The 16,564-nt window shown below is 45.9% G+C and overlaps 1 protein-coding gene across 3 annotated transcripts in view; it reads right to left on the bottom strand.

The window, feature by feature from the left end:
* The window catches only part of STOX2 (storkhead box 2), a 149,190-nt gene that overhangs the window by 131,586 nt on the left and 1,040 nt on the right, over positions 1–16,564 (bottom strand). The gene's annotated exons all lie outside the window — the stretch shown is intronic.

Raw genomic sequence — 16,564 nt, 5'->3', positions numbered from 1 at the left:
CTTGGGCTGCTGCCTGAAGAAGGCTGAGCAAAAAAAAAAACCACCTTTGGTCCAGTTGTCTTCTCAGCGAGAATAATTACACAAGAACTCCTGCAATGCAAAAGCTGTGACCTTCAAAAAAGAAAAACAAACAAAAAGCCAACTGTAGTTAGGAAGGTAATTCACACCCTTGCCTTTAAACAAACTTAACCAACATGTTCTTAAAAGGAACAAAGACTTTTTAATTGTGTTTGTTGTGCCTCTGCATTCTCAGCCTTGTCCAGTCATCAGCATGAACTCCTGGTCATGAGTGCCTGGAGAGTGGGATGCCCAGTGCCACCACTACAAACAGTAACACACACGCTGACACCCTACGCAAACATGGGATGGGGAAGGGAGAGCGATTTTATTTACATGAGTGGCAAATGGATGGAGAGGAGGAAATAAAAGCTGCACCAATAATCCTTTCAATACAACATCTGTATTTTGCCCCTCCCTATTTACCACACACAGTAACAAGTTTCAGAAACCTCCGCAGAAACAGGACGATGCTTTTCCTTTCAAGGAGTCCGGAGCTAACAGTGTGAGATAGCTTGCCCAGACACTGCGAGCTGGTCAGATAGAAAAAAAATAATTAGATAGGAGTCTATTCTTTGGTCAAGTCACTAAAGCTATCTAATGAAGTCAGAGAATAGACTCCTATCTAATAAAGGCAGGCACGCCCTTACCAGTGTATTAGTCAGACAGGCAGCTCTGGCTTCTACATTTAGAAAATCTTGTATATAATTGCCTGGGCTTGCAAATGCCACTATATTGTATTTCTAGCGATGCTCTGGGCAGCATATTTTCTATGAGTTATACCATCAGGAAAGCTATACGATCTCACTCAACTAGCAGCACACTTTGCTTACACACACACACATACTTCTGAACTGTTTGAAGGTGAAGCAGAATAACTGGAAACACATGAGCGGGGAATTGCTTGATTTTCTCCCACCGTACCTTCTACAAGTCACGTGAAACCAGCCACTCACAGCACTACGAAGAAAGCCACAGTTTGTCCAGAAGTTAATAGAAAAATGTATTTACTCTTGCTAGCGACTAAAGAGTATCAATACTCAACTTCACCAGCGGCCTTCATAGTTTGCCTGGAATAACAGTAAAAAGTGTGAGCTGCCCTCTTTACTGAGTCCAGGGTGAATCTGACTCCAGGACTTACAGAACAGTTTTACTCAACTGTCATTATTCACGTTATCTTCACAGCCATGATGAAAGCTGTAAATTGTTTCTGAAAGAGCACTTTCATTTCTGGAGACTGAGAAAGTATTTCCTGGCTGGACCCTCAGAAGCAGATCTGTTAATGATTCAACAGCAAAACATATTTTCTTGGGCAAGAAGAGAGGAAATGAGTATGAGAGTTAAGAATATGACAAATCACAAAGCCTGTGTTTTCATATGTTCTTTCTCTCCTGTGTTCCCCTTCGCTTAAGGCATGTCTATTCCTCATGTCACTAGACATACAGTCTAACTCCTACTGTCACTGGAAAATTCCCACTGATGGAAATAAAAGTTGGATCTTTTATATAAGATGGGATGGGAAGCTCTGTAGTTGCCACGTTTGCCTCCTCCAGCAACCCACCAGAAGATGAATTCCGAATAAAGCAGAATTTATTTTGCACGTCATTTCATAGCCCAGAGGGTATCCATCAGGCTGCAGAAACACTGAAATTAAAGTGTGAATGGTCAGTGTCTCCTCCTCCCCTCTATGCACTGAGACCAGCTCCACGGCCGGCAGCCTTCATTAAGTGCTTTCTGCCAAAAGGCTGAGATAAGAATGAAAGGCAAGAGATAAGAAGGAAACGCTCACTAACCAGAGTAGTTTGTTGAGTCTAAAGCCAGACTGAAAACATGATTGAATGAGCTGAGTAAAAAGACTGTGGTTGCACAAGGAGTAGGTCCACTGCAGACAGAAAAGTCTCAAAAAACCTGAGGTTACGAGAGAAAGAAAGAGCACTTGGCCCGTCGAAGTTACAGAAAATGAGTTAACCAGGTCATTACTACATGCTTTCTCAGCATTTAAAACTAAAGAAAGGGCAGGCTTACTGGCCATTTCCAAAGGTCTACCACAACTACGTAAAGCAGCTATTGCTGGGTTTCTAGCAAAAAAAATTAAACCATGGATTAAGCGGGTGGCAAAAAAACAAGTCCTACCCAAGAACAAGCAGTGCGGTGAGAAGAGATCCTCCTATAAAGAGCTGCTGGCAACCATGACTCTGTCAATCACCTTAAGGATCTGTCAAAACAGACAAATACAGCCAAGGCAGACCAACATTTTGGGGCAGGTTTTGTGCTTTTGGGTTTGTCGTTTGTTTTTTTGTTGGTTTTTGTTTTTTTTTAAAGAACAAGCACACTGGGACCGATGGCACCAGCTGCCTAAACTTGTTCTTAAGCTGTGCATTCCAGAAGGTAGCCCATTTGCCTCAAAAAGCTGGCGTCCAAACAGTGTGGGTGGAAAGCCAAGCCGGCCGGCCGGTGCTGTGTGCTTCCCAGGTCTCCCATTCCACGGAGCAACTGGAGGCAGGAGGACCAGGGGAACCTGTTGTGCAGGAGCCAGGGTTACAAAAGGACCTGTCCATAGCAAAACATGCAGGAGATGTGGAAATCATCCATGAGATCTAGCAGAAGTGCTGTTAGCTGCTGCTGTGTTCAACCGGGCACTACGGGTTAGATGACGGATGCAACCTGGCCCAATGTCACAGTTGCGAGCAGGAGGTTGGACCAGAGATCCCTGGAGGTCCCTTCCCACCCAAATTACCTTAGGATTCCACAAATATCTGTTTGCAGACTATAACGCAGAGGAGATAAGGCTGCAGGTCCACAGCAATTTATCCCAGTCTCTCCTCTCCTCCCCCACCCAACCCCAGCTTCGGCTTTTGTGTTTGAGCTGGGTCACTGTGGGCTCCCGTGTCAGAGCAAAAGGGAGAGCAAAGGCTGGGAGACCTGCACAGCGCTGACGCACACCAGCTCACACCACTGGGGCAGTGCAGATATGGGGAGAAGGCTGGTTCCTGCCAGAAATGATAAGGAGGGACCATACTCCTGCAGTCAAACATCTGAAGGCGGACTTGCACCATCCACGATGAAGAGGAGGCGGAAATAAAAAAGGCAAGTTAGGGAAACACCGGCAAGGGCCAACTCAAGCACTTTCCATATCAACGCTGTTAGGGCCCAGCAGATGGTTTCTCAGCCCCGTTGTCCCCACACTGTTCAGCACCACACCTTGCCTTAACCATCTCAGGCTTTTAAGGGTCAAAACCATGACATCTACAAAACGCGTGGTCTGACCTCCGAGCAAAACAGCACCGTATCGATTCCAAGAGCCAACTTTTGAAGGCTCAGCCTCAGCTAGCACCAAATGCAGCCAACGACATTTCTGGAGCCATCAGGAGAGGCAAGTCTCGGAGGAAGGTGGAAATTGTAGAAGCAGCTAGAGCAGAGCCAACAGCCGACCAACAATGCCGCAAGCAGGGGGGTGGCAGGTGGGCTGGGAAGGGACAGGCTGTTATCAACGCTTCATCAGGCTGGTGTGATCCTGGCACAAAGCCACCATGGAGAGGAAGACAAGAGCTTGCATGCTCACACAAGCTTTTAAGCAGAGAGATAGCATTGAGAAAAGGTCAGTCACAGATAAAGGTAAAAGCCACACTTTTTTTTTTTTTTTTTTTGGTGTGAACAAAAGTTCACACAAAAAGAAATTCAAAAGGCAGGAAGCGAAAAGCCTTGAGAAATTCACTGCAAATTTGTAAAGGAGGGTGACAGTATCCCAAGCCTGGTTATTAATACCAAATCTGGGTAAGGCTGAGCTAGCCTTAACCTAGGGACTTCAGTCACTTACTGCGGCAGCTCATCACAGGCTGCCTGAGCAGCAAGGGGAGTTAGCACGGCCAAACCCCATAATTATTGCTGGAGTTGAAGAATGCAAACCATACCTGAGCTGGCTAGCTCAAAACTAGCTCAGATACATTTATGTTCAGCTGCAACACACGCAGGAAAAAGTCAAGAAGCCTAACCATGAAACAAAGCCTGGTCATCTTGCAAAAGTTCTGAGACCTATGGTTTCAAGAAGGGAAGAGAAAACCCCACTAGACATCACTTGCCTTTCCACCCTCGCTTTTCCAGGATGACAGTAGGTCACTTCCCCAGGTGTACTCCTGGGCATTGCCACAGACAGAAGAGAACAGGGCAGTACCGACAAACGTGCTTCAGTAGAAGACGCGGAGTTGCCTTGAGGTGCCAATCTCATCTTTTCTTACCATAATTAGGAAAGAACAAGCCTGCGAGAAGTCATATACAGTACTAAAACCTACAGGTAACATCACACAAGAATCAGTTTGCAGTTTTGTGAAAGGAACACCATATAAACCATTACAGGCTCCAGCTCCCTTCTGCAACACTCCATGCAATCACTGCCGGTGTTTCCATGGCATATACCACAGACCAGGACAGTATGACATGCCTACTCTTAGGTCTACTGACCCCATGGGCCCGGCACTCGTTTTCTTAGTGAACAACTACAGCAAATAAAGTAAGGACAGGATAGCTGTTCATGAAGCATTACGTGTTTATGGCTCCACATTCAAGGCAAACACGTATCTAAGTATCTGTGACTGCAAACTCACCGTAGCTCTACTCAAGCTTTCAAAAAGACTTATGCACGCAGCTCATTCATGAAGCAGGCTGAGGGGTGCCACAAGAAGTAATTACTACAGCCCAAGCGGTGAGGAAACAAGTAAAGCAAATCCAGGCAGGTTTTGAGCAAGAATTCTTTGCCTGATGGCCTATTTAGAGATTACCTCTCATTCACAAGTAACCTCCTATGTGCGTATAATTATCCAGGGGTTTGCTCTGTGAGAGCACCTACGGACTTCAGTGCCAGCTCAGTGCTGCCGTGCCCAGCACAACGTCGATCTGACAGAGCCACCAAGTTCTCTGCCCAAAAGCATTTCTGCTGTCAAACACAAGGCAAGGAGCATCGTTTTCCAAGCTTTCCAACAGGCAGCCCTCGAAGTGCCAGCTATCCCCGTACGTGGTTAGGTGGGCTGCTCCAAAAGTTACCACTGCAGGTGTCCTCAAAGCAGAGAAGGGGGAAAAGCGCAGAGCAAGCACTGAGCTCCAGGCTAGCTGCCACAGATGATGAATTGTGAACTATGAGAAGGGAAGGTTTGATGAAGTCTGCAGCGTGCTGGCAGGGGAGCACGAGCTTCAGCCGCACAGGTACCTGACACTCTGGCATTAAATGGTGAGGGCTTGGTGACCTAGGTTTTCAACTTTGTTGGGTCTGCAGAACCCCAGGTGATCTGCGAACTCTTTTCCAGAAAGATAAAAGTGAAAAGCTGTGCTTATATTTGCTGTATTTCTGCTGGAAACTCCGCAGTTCGCAAACTGAGGAAAGCTGCAACCAGCAGATTATTACTGACCGGGACAGGAGGCAATGTAATGATTCAAAGCAATGGGAAGATCCTCAGGAATTGAAATGGGTGCACAAGCCACTGAGCAAAAGCATTCACCGGCATGGAAACAAGAAAAAAAATTTGAAATAGCACGTCCCAGTTGTTCAACATTTTCCCAGCTAGTGGGAAAACAGTTCTGTCAAAATTATTTCCTTTTTACCCTCGTCGGTCATCACAAAAGCCAGCTCTGAAGTCTGTAGCTCACTTTTCTTGCATTTCACAAGATGATTGGCGTCTAGTGGCTCCCAACAGACAGGATATATTTTGGCCTCTCTCCCAACACAAACACTGAAGAGATTGGAAAGACGGCACTGGGATTAATTTAAGTAACCACTGAAACCTGAAGCCCAACAATTATCTAAGGAAAAAAAAATATTAAAAAAGACTCACGTGCTGCCACACAGATAAATCTGCTTTCCCTCTTTAAGATCAAACATGTCACTGAACGAGACTCGTTATTGACAGAGAAAAGCAGAACAATGATGGATGTAGCAATTCTGACACTAAAGCATTTTACAGCCGTACTGCACTTGAAAGGTAGCCAAGAAGCAAGTCCCTGCAGACCTTCCAGCAGCTATTTGGCATCAGCTTCACCGAGGAGCAATAGCTGTACACCTCTAACAAAGACAAACGAACCATCAGAACGTACCCTGGAAAGAAAACCAAAGAACTTGAATTAATAAGAAATCTATAAACGAAAGGTTACAAGCTAGTGCCGTAAATAAAAGATGACAAGATGATAGCCACCAATTCCTGCCCAAGGCAAGAAACCAGACTGATTGTAGGCCAAGGTGCCTGCTTTTTGTGACTTCATCTTTATTGACAGAAGTATTAATTAAGACTTCCTTCTCATAATTTTATTGAGGAAGTATTAATTAAGACTGCCACTTCATACTTTTATTGAAGAAGTATTAATTAAGACTGCCTCTTTGTACTTTTCCTGAAGGCATCTACAGACCCTGGATGACCTGTTCTGTTGTTTATTTTTCAAAGTACTGTACACTTCAAAAATAAAAATGCAAAGAATACTAGTCCTGATTCTGCAAGCTTAATTCTCAAAGAGCTCCTGGCTTTGATGCAGATGACCCACTCTGGGATTAACCAGGCAGAGATTCCTCTGTTCCTGTGGCAAACCTCTTAACAACAGTCAGGCAAATGCAAGAACATACAACATGCCTATATTTAAAGAATATATTATATATATTCTACTGTGGAATGCTTAAGCACACAAAAATTCTTTGAGAAACACCACAAAGCTTCGTAGCCCTATGAGTTCTATGTTCTTCCATCCCCACCTTGCAGGGATCTCCCAATCTGCTGAAAGATGGAGATGACACCATGTAGCTAGACCTCCTAAGAAAACACATTAAGTCCTGTTGAAGTCTCTGCTTTCGACAAAAACAGAGCAGACCTGACACCTGTCAGATTTGCTTCCCTACCACATGAAGCACTACATCCAAGATTATCCGTTCACATCACTCAGAACCTGGCCAGCCTCCCTTCTCTTTCAGTCTCCTACTCCTTCCAGATGTTCATATTCATAAAGGAGTCTTCTCCACAAGGCTGACAACTGGTCTGAAGATGACTGTTTAAAAAATATACTTGTTTCTAGAGCACCTAAGATTGCAGAGACTGGAAGTTACTGTTTTCCTGCTCACTGTTTACCCCCTGTTTACCCCTTAATGACTGTTCTCTGCAGCTTCTCACAAAACATTTTCCTCTTTAACTGCATAGGATTTTTCAATCAATAACACCAAGAAGGTGTTTCTTTTAATCAAAAGGATAATTGTGACAAATTAGCAATGACTGCAGGAAAGCTCAGTGTCCTTAAAGCTCTTCTCAGCCCAGCTTCAGAAACAGCGGTTGAATGTGCCCCTTTAAATTCCCTTTTCTCAAATTAAACTAGGGACAAAACTCCCACCCTGGTGTTGGGTTTTGGTGTGGGTTTTGGTTTTTTTAATAACCCCTCCTGCTAATAGCATCTGTTATGTTAGATACTGCTTTTGCTTTAAAATAGACCTTAAAACCCTGTTTGTCGGCTGGCTAAGCTGCCATGTGAACACGCAGCTACCCAGGACACCCCCACAGCCCCGGCTGCCCACCGCGCAACACCAGGCACCTGAACCCCCCCCACACACACACAAACTCACACAGCTGTCCACAACCCGCTCCTCCTTTGACCTAAACAGCCACATAAAAACCAGGAACGTGATGGCCCACCAGGACACCTCCTTCCTCTGCTCTGTCCCGATGCTGTGGATGTTTCCCCCTCTTCCCTGGGCTCTCAGGATTGCCCACGCCAGCCCGGGCAGGGGCATTTGCAAAGCCTCGCCGGGAGGAGCGGATGGAAATCCTCGCACAGGTGCTGACCTGCTTCTGGCTTCCGAAGCCAGAGCATCTCGACAGCAGCCTCAGATTAAGCAAGGTGTACGGCTTGCCCTGAGCAAAGACGGGTAGCGACAAAGGAGGCCCTTCAGGGAAACCCAAAGAAAACCCTCGGCTTGCTCTTAGTGCCAGCTTTTGTTATTTCATCTGTCAATTAAAAGAGAGGTTGTCTGGGCACTAACCCTGCAATAGGCACAAGCAGGAGAGCAAACATTTAATGCCGGTCTGCCCCAGGGGGAGGCAAGTGCAGAGTCCGCTCCCACACGGGCTGAGGAGCGGCTGGAAGGCTCAGGGGCAGGCTGAGCACTCCTGGCAGCCAAAGAGCACCCCAAGAATCCATTGACTAAACCCTCTAAAAGAAAAGGGGGAAAAAAACCCCACCAGAACCAAAACCAAAATAACAAAAAACCCAAACCAAGCCACCAAACGTACAGAAGTTCACTGCAGCATCACATGGAGTTCACAAGACTTCAGCTACCTATCTAGAATTTGAACACAATCAATTAACAGACCATAATAAATCTCATTTATGTTGGGTTGATCTCTTTGGGAAGGGACATGGGCAATGAACTGTACATGCATTGCTGCTGGCACAGTTGCAGGGCTTAGACCCAAGGATATCAGTAAGACAAGGTGAGTAGACACCATATATTTATTAGGCTATAAAGTCTTCCTCGCAATGACCTGGAGAAAGGCTGATACATCCAGAAACCTATCTATTTCTTCTATATTATTTGCATATAGGAAGATATCCATAGATATTATGACCAAAGTGGAAAATACAGCTACAGTCTGAAAGAGTGAATATTAATTTGTCTTTCTTCTTAAGCAAGTTTCACTAGACTTGGTATAAGCTTTTTTTAAAGGACAAAAAAAAAATTTCCCATTTTTCAAAAAGAAATACTCATTTTGTAGCCCCACAATAATACCTAAGATGATGCTGCCAAATCTCAAACACACTAGTAGCACCCAGCTGCTTCTGGTGCTAATAATACACGGTGAGTTTTACAGCTCCAGCGTTAAACACAGTCCTTGCAGTCTCACCCCTTCTCGAGAGCTTCTGAACACCCAGCGAGCGCGTATGTTACTGCACACGCGACTTCCAGGCAGGAGATAAGCAGGAGTTACTAGAGCTGCAGTTACTGGTGCGGATGGATGCAGTGATGCACTGCCCTGCTACCCACGCAGGGACTGAGCCACTGCTCAGCCGCAGTCCAGCCCCAGGTCCCCCCCTCCCAAACCACATTTTTCTTTCCCCTCTGCTGGCACCAGGAGGAGGAATCAGCCTCCCCAACAGCCAGCCAAGTTCTGCTGGCCACTGAGGTTTAGGCCATGTTATTGGGAAAGCCACTGGGACTGGTCACCTTCCAACAGCCCCTCTCCATTTTTTCGGTGGGATTCCCCGTACCGCGGCCAGCAATGGGCCCTTCAGCATCCTCGCTCTCCTCCGAAGGCGAGCGTGAGCTAGCATATGTACCTTCTGAAGCACTGGCAGCTAGCAAAAACTGCTTTAAAACCAAAACTTCAGGAAGGTACCCACACCACACTCTTCAGATGGAAAAAATTTTCGTTGTCACAGTGTATAGATTTTGTAAAAAACACTAGGAAATGACTCCAAGCGTAGTTCAAGTGAACAGTTTACTTTTATAAAAGAGCAATCTTTAATACTGCTGCTTATCCCTTTGTTAATCATCTGATAGTGGAATTCAAGGTTAAGCTAAAAGGCTCTGTGTTTTACTCAGACTTCTGCTGTTTTGTTGTCCTGTCCCACCCACCCCCCCAAAGAAAGGAAGAACAACAACAGTCTCATATTGCAGGGGTTAGAAGTATATCCAGCTCCACAAAACACACTACAGAAGTCATTATACTCTGCATATTTAAATGCACACTATAGCAACTTTCTTTCATAAGAAAACCAAAAACAGGCTTAATAAGCGCCAACAGCAATATTACACCATTGCTTTTCTGCTGCAGCAAAAGCAGCGACGAGAAGAACCACTATTCAGATTCCCTGAGTAGTTACTGACCTTTGAATGCATGCTCTATTGCTATTGTGGCTGAGAACAGGAGCCCGATTAAAAAACGGAGTCGTGAAGACCTGCTCAAATGTCAACGGGAAAGCACTTTGTTTCATCAAAATATACATGTTTGTACATTCTTAACATTCAGGTATTTCTTGTTCCAGGTTTCAGGTGAAAAATCCCAGGTCACAAACTGAGGGATCAATTACACTGGACAGAAGAAAGCATGTTTACATATTAGGTGAAGAGATTTTATTCCAAGAAGAACATAATACCCTTAAAAACCTTTCCAGATCTGGCCCACCCAGGGAGTAGTTTCGATACTGGAAACTGGAGACTGCAATAACATTCCCAGCAGTCAACATCATTAGAAAATAATCAAAACATTTATGCTTTTGTATTTAAAAGAAAGAAACCAAGTTTGGAGAGAGCTTGAATGTTACAGAACCCTGTTAAATTTCTGCTACTGCAGAAAATTATTATTAAGAGGTTCCTCCCATCCTCATGTTTCTGCAGGGGAAACCACCATCTGGCTGCAGCTCTTATTTTCTCCAAACGCTTCAGCCTTTCCTTGACTACCAAGAAAAGAGGAGCCTCCTCATCACGTGTTTGCCAAAGCCAAGGGAAGGTGTGATGCTGCTCAGAAGGTAGCTCGGGATGCCAAGAGTCTTGAAGGACAGCCAGTCCACTTGAAGGACACCCAGTCCACCTGGGTTGCATCTTTTCTGCTACCCTCTCCGAACGGATGTCTTGAGTGCAGATGAGAACACGGTAAAGCCCTGGCATGCCCTGCCTGGGAGCCAAGCTATAATCCTCCTGGCCAGCAGAAAGGTGGACAGGTTCACCAACTGGATGAATGGCCCGAGGCAACACCGCCAGCAGAGCTGGGAGAGAGTTCCAACTGCATTACCATTCCCTTTACAAAGAAGCCAAATCAAAAACCTGCCACTTACGCCCCCAGACAGCCGTGTTTGCATACGTAGCTGACCCTTCCTATAGCATCGCTGCGCTAAACACACATTTCTCCAGGAAACAAAACGAAGCCGTTTCAAGCTAAATTTTAACCGCTGGCAACACACCTAGAAGGTCTGAGCTTAGTCTGCTAAAATCATTGCAATTTGATTAATAAAACCTTAGGCAACGTGCCCCTAACAAGCCAATTAGAAAGACAGGACAAAGCTGGGAACGTGTTCCTGAGCTTTTGTGCCACCAAACGGTGAAGAGGAGCGGGCAGGGTGGGGGTACCTGTGGCCGGTGGCCCCACAGCCCTTGCCACGGCCCCTGGGCACCCCATCCACCTCAGCCTTTCTAAAACCAAAACTGACTGTACAGAAGAAGAGCGGGACAGACGGAAAGGCGATGCAGCAAGTGGCCCCGTGGCACATGGTGCTGGCAGCCCAGGAGCCCGCTTAAGCGCTGGGAGTAACACTTGACAAGGGCTTCATTCAGCCCCCGGCTATGACAAGGGCCCTTCGAGGAGGGAAATAAGGAGCATTTAATTAAAGACCGGACCCTCACGCGCGGACAAAGAGACGGAGAGCGTGAGGGCTCTGGTGCCACTTGCCCTTCGGCAGAGCCCCACAGCCAAAGGCTGCCGGCGGCCACCACAGCTCCCTTACAGCATCTCTTCTTTAACTTGCAAGACCGGACGGCTTATTCGCCACCGGGAAGGGCTCTTGACTATACAATGGCACTCTTTGTGGGGGGGCAGGAGGTGGGGAGACAGTACTGGCTGCCCGTTGACCTTATAAATCCTTCACTTGAGTTGCACAATGAATACCATGCGTCAGTGTCTTTGACTTCGCTTCTTCACAAGAAGCTGCTTTGAGCGAAAAAAAAAAAAAAAAAGGGAAAAGAAACGAAGTCTAATAGGTCGGATCTTTCTTTCCTGTGGTTTTTTTTTTATTTTCATAATACGTTCTAGACAACCTGCATCACTCTTGCAGGCCATCCACAGCTTTCTTTAAAGAGCAAAAAGCATTTCTGACTCCAAGATTTCACTCCCAAAACACAAGCACAAAACACACGCTGCGAAATCCGGCACTTTCTATGCAGCCCATACTCGTTTAGCTGCTGCCTCTCTCTCCCCAGTCTCTAAAAGCTGCTTTTACAAAGTACATTAAAGGCCCAACCCAACACTTGTGAACAACAAAGTTCTTTGCTCAGAGTTGGGAGTAAATTCATAAGCACCTCAGCCAGGCCATCAACATTTTTATATTTTTTTTGGGCTGCAATAACCACCTCACAAACATACAAAGTGCTTAGTGGATCTCTAACCATCTCTAAGTTGGGGTGGGACAGAAGGAGAAAAAAACTTGTAGTTTAAATCCCCTGAAGTTCCCATGGTAATAACCACAAGGCATACAAAAGGTGCAGATGAGTGTGCAGTAACTTCCTCCTCAGAGGTTTTATTACTATGAAACCTAATGCTCCCTCACTGAAAAGAAATTTTCATGATATAAAGGAGATAATTGGGAAGAAAAAAAGACAAATCACGTTTTATGACTGGCTATAGATGAATAACATTTGATGTCCGACAGTCTACACTGCACCATAATCATCCACTAATGACTCGAAAACTCACTGTGAAAATTACAGAACCTAAACTGGTGGGGTGTTAATTTAATTTTTGGAGGCAAGAGAGAACATGGCAGGGAGGGAAAAGAAAGGGAGCACTTAGCTCCAACTCCCAGCGTGGCAAAAAAATTCCTCCCCCCCCATGCCTGGCCGGGCAGGAACAATGCACAACAGCCTGGCCCCGCCGACTTTGCTGAATTATAACTCCTGCTAGTTAGTTTAATTATTGCACATACATTTCTGGAAAACTCCATTTGAACATCCGCTTCTAATTGGAGAAATTGCTCTGGGCATGACTGAAGGGTTATTATAAAGTTTGGACACTTCTTTTCAAGCAATCGTTACAAAAGGGCATGGCCCTTCCACGAAGCATATGAAAACCTCTCAAAGGTGCCCATTGTCCAAGACACAGAAATCAAGTGCAAGAGATGCAGAAGGAAGTCTCCGTTGGGAACACAAAAGGTGATGAAGACAAGAAATTGAGGTGCAACACCCTGCTACACCACCAGTGCCTCACACAGAAGAGCTGAAAGGGGGAAAAAAAAAGTAATTCAGCTTCCAGGATGACAAATATCAGTAAGTGCAAATGGAAGGTGTGTCAAAGAAAGAAACCTTATTAAAATACTAACGCTCATTAAAGACTTAAATTTCAAAAGCCTTACAAAGTTACAGGAAAGCCTCAAATCACTCTTACCAAAGACAACGAATTTCATCATGGGACCTATAGGTTTGCATAAGGCTTCCTTGACCCCCTAAATCAGCATATTTAGCATGTGCTGGTTTGGGATGGTTTTTTGTTCAGAAACTGTGTATGTTTCCCAAAGCCTCCCCTCCAGCCGACTTAAAAAATCTAGAATACACCCACCAATCTCCTAATACCCAAGTAACTCTTGATCGCTGCAAAAATGGATGCTGGGCAAGCTTTGGTGGCATAACCATTTCGTTTAATAAAACTTCCAGAGAAGTAAGTTTTCAAGTCACACATGAAACATCCCCTGTATCCTCAAGCCCTAAGGTGTTGGTGCTAAAGCAACTTTCTGATATGCTTTGTATTCCTGCCCTCTTTCATGGTAGAATCTTATTGTATAATTCGAGCTAAATCTCTGTACACTGGAATCTCACGTGGATTTAATCCATTTGCTTTCTGGCTCAGATACACCCACACCAAGGATACTAGAACTGCCCAGTCCCTGTTAGCTATAGATTACACTTCCATGAACTTTTCATTATCAAGCCAGGGTCACTTAAACGTGGAAAGACTATTCAGAGACGTCTCTCCTCCCGGTTTACATTTTACAGTACCAGCAGCAGAAAACATGCCATGCATATTAGAGGTTTAGTATTCTTTCCTTCTCACCAGCTACTTTTTCCTCCAGTTATTATCCCTGTGGCCATCACAACCCATTACTCATCAGACCAGCCAAAGCTCTGGACCACAACGAACAAGAAATAGCAGCTACACCAGCAGAGGTTTGAAAGCCAGGCTGCGGTCGGAATTCCTGGGTCACGTTAGCACTTCACCATGTGGGTAAAGGGAAGCGTTGTCCAAGGCTCTCCGGTACCTGGGCACGGAGGTGGTGCAGCTGAGGAGGCATTTCTGTCCCTTGCCCCCTGCCAGGCGGCAGTGGGGAGTCAGGACGCTTTCCCCACGCTGCTTTTGGGGCAGGCAGCTTGGCCCCCAGCTACCCCGTCCAGCCGTGCTCCAGGGGCAGGTGGGGCAGAAAGCCACCCCCACCTTTGTGCAATGAGAAAAGGCAAGACCGACCCCACAGCATTGCCCGGGTTCTCTACACACCAGGGCCATGGGGGAAAGACCCCCATGCACCCCCTCACTGCTACACCCGGCCAGGGCAACCCCCTATTCCTGCCACGGCACGGGGGCTACCAGCTGGGGCAGAAAACAGCAGCTTCACGTTCATCAAAAACACCGTGCCCCTTTTTCCCCTTGATCCCACCAGTTATTTATTAACAGTAGTTAAGTATTACTGTTCCGCACCTCCCAACAGGCAGCTTTTCCCATCAGGCTGAGATACCTACCTCTGGTTTTGAGAAGCAAAAAGCATAGGGACTTTTTGTCTGTAGGTGTACTGTTTGCTTCTTTAATGCTACAAAGTGGAGAATAAAATGTGAGAGCGCTCCTAAATAAGTCACAGCCATTTACACATTAGGCACCTAATTATGTTGAAAATACAATTACACACATTTAAGCAGCTGCTCATGCCCACGGGCCAGGCCCGTTACTTTGACAATTCTTTAACTACCTAACTTTACAGTAAGTGCAAGTTGAATCTACGTAGATACTAAGACCTGAATTATCAGTCTGGGTGTGGAAAAAAGGCACTGGGGGAAACAAACCAAAAAAAAAATCAATCAGTTGTTCTCGTTTCATTTAGCGCATCTAAGGACACTGCACAACAGGCAAGACTCCCACAAGGTCCCCGCTCTTCTTGCATAGCCTTTAATCAAATACTGAGAGGCAGTTGCTATTTTTAAAGTCGAATGAAAACTTTTGGCTCCGGTCGTGTGCAAATTCGCAGCAAAGATAACCCACCCCACCCCCAAGGAATGTATATTATTTACACACCAGCAAGCTTACTTATTAACGCAAACTTCTAGTGAAAGTTGTGTTTCCGTGTTTTAAAACCGGTCACAAAGACCTGTTTACATTCCCTGTCTGGCTTTAGTAACATCAAGGTCAGAGCCCACCCTTCCACAGCCCTCCTGCGCAGTGGGCTGAGGAATGTCGCCTAGTGGGTAGAGTTCAGGGACACCCCACAAACCAAACACTGACCTTTACACTCCATCAGGTGATGGCACCCATTCAAAAGCTCTTCATCCTTGGTCCAGCTGGAGCCAAAAAACTCACATGAGCTACACTGAGCAGCTAGCGTTAACCGCTGCCCGAATCTCTACACTTACCAGCACACCCTGTTGCAAAAGTAAAGGCGTGAGGATGTAAAGCCCTGGGTGGAAAGCAGCACTCGCAGGTTTTCTCCCCTTGTTTGCTGGCCAAAAACAGCAACTCCAGCCAAACTTCTCCAAGTTCACTACCCAGCTTTCTACCCTCCTCTAAATACTGGTGGAATGCAGAAAACTTTTCTAACACTAGGACAAGACTTAACCACCTGCTCTCCAACACTGGTTTGTCATCAGAGGTTCAGAGGAAATTTCACTATAATGAGGGAAAAAAGGTCCATCAGCTCATTTTTAAAGGGACGGCCCTGAGCTTCCCTATCAGCACGGAAGAAACGGTAATAGTCGAGCAAGTCTATGGGGAAATAGTGAGCCACACAAGTGTCTGAAAACCGTGTGAGAGACAGACCGCTGACAAACAGAAGAGATCAGACTCTGCATTGCCTGTTCCAGAAGGGCACTGACAGCTACAAACATTCAAAACTGAGACTGAAAAAAGAAACCGTGGAACACGGAATATTCAGACTTCGTTCTTTGCAGGAACCTTACACAGCTAATATTTTTAAAAGACTTGCAGGCGAGCATCCCACTTTAAGGATCTGAAACTCCCAGTGCAGAGCGCGCATCCCTAGCTCTGTGACCTGGTCCAGGTACCCGCTGCATAAGGCACAGATGACAGAGGGAATACTTAAGGAAGAGACAGTTTGCCTCACCATCACCGCTGGAACAGCCACGGGAAGCAATGAGACCTTTGCAACAATAAACCAAATCTTCACAGTTTGTCTCCTCTCCATAAGAGAAGCTGCCTGTTTCAATCTGTGAAGGCTGCAAGTTACCTTAAATCCTAAGGAAATCTTCAGTTCTGCTGTCCTTCACAACTCCCTGATATATACAACAAATAGCTACAGCTTTATTTCTTAGAGAAGGGTTTTTTTTGGGGGGTGGGTGTCAAAACAAGTGCTGCAAACATGTTTGCTCTCCATGCTAGGATTTTTATTTTTTTTTTCCCCTGAAGTCAGGCAGAGATGCACTCCTTCCCAGGCCGCTGTACACACTGGCGGGATCCCCTTGGGGAATCATGCCGTAACTTGAACCTCCAGCCCACCACAGAGCAACAGCCTTGCCATCTACCGCCTGCGCTGCAGCCACCTGCCTTGCACCCAAAACCGCCTTGCACCC

Source organism: Falco peregrinus, chromosome 2, assembly GCF_023634155.1.
Source record: "Falco peregrinus isolate bFalPer1 chromosome 2, bFalPer1.pri, whole genome shotgun sequence".
NCBI classification, from domain to species: domain Eukaryota; kingdom Metazoa; phylum Chordata; class Aves; order Falconiformes; family Falconidae; genus Falco; species Falco peregrinus.
Note: the sequence above shows the minus strand (reverse complement) of the source record. Positions and strands in the feature narration are given on the sequence as shown.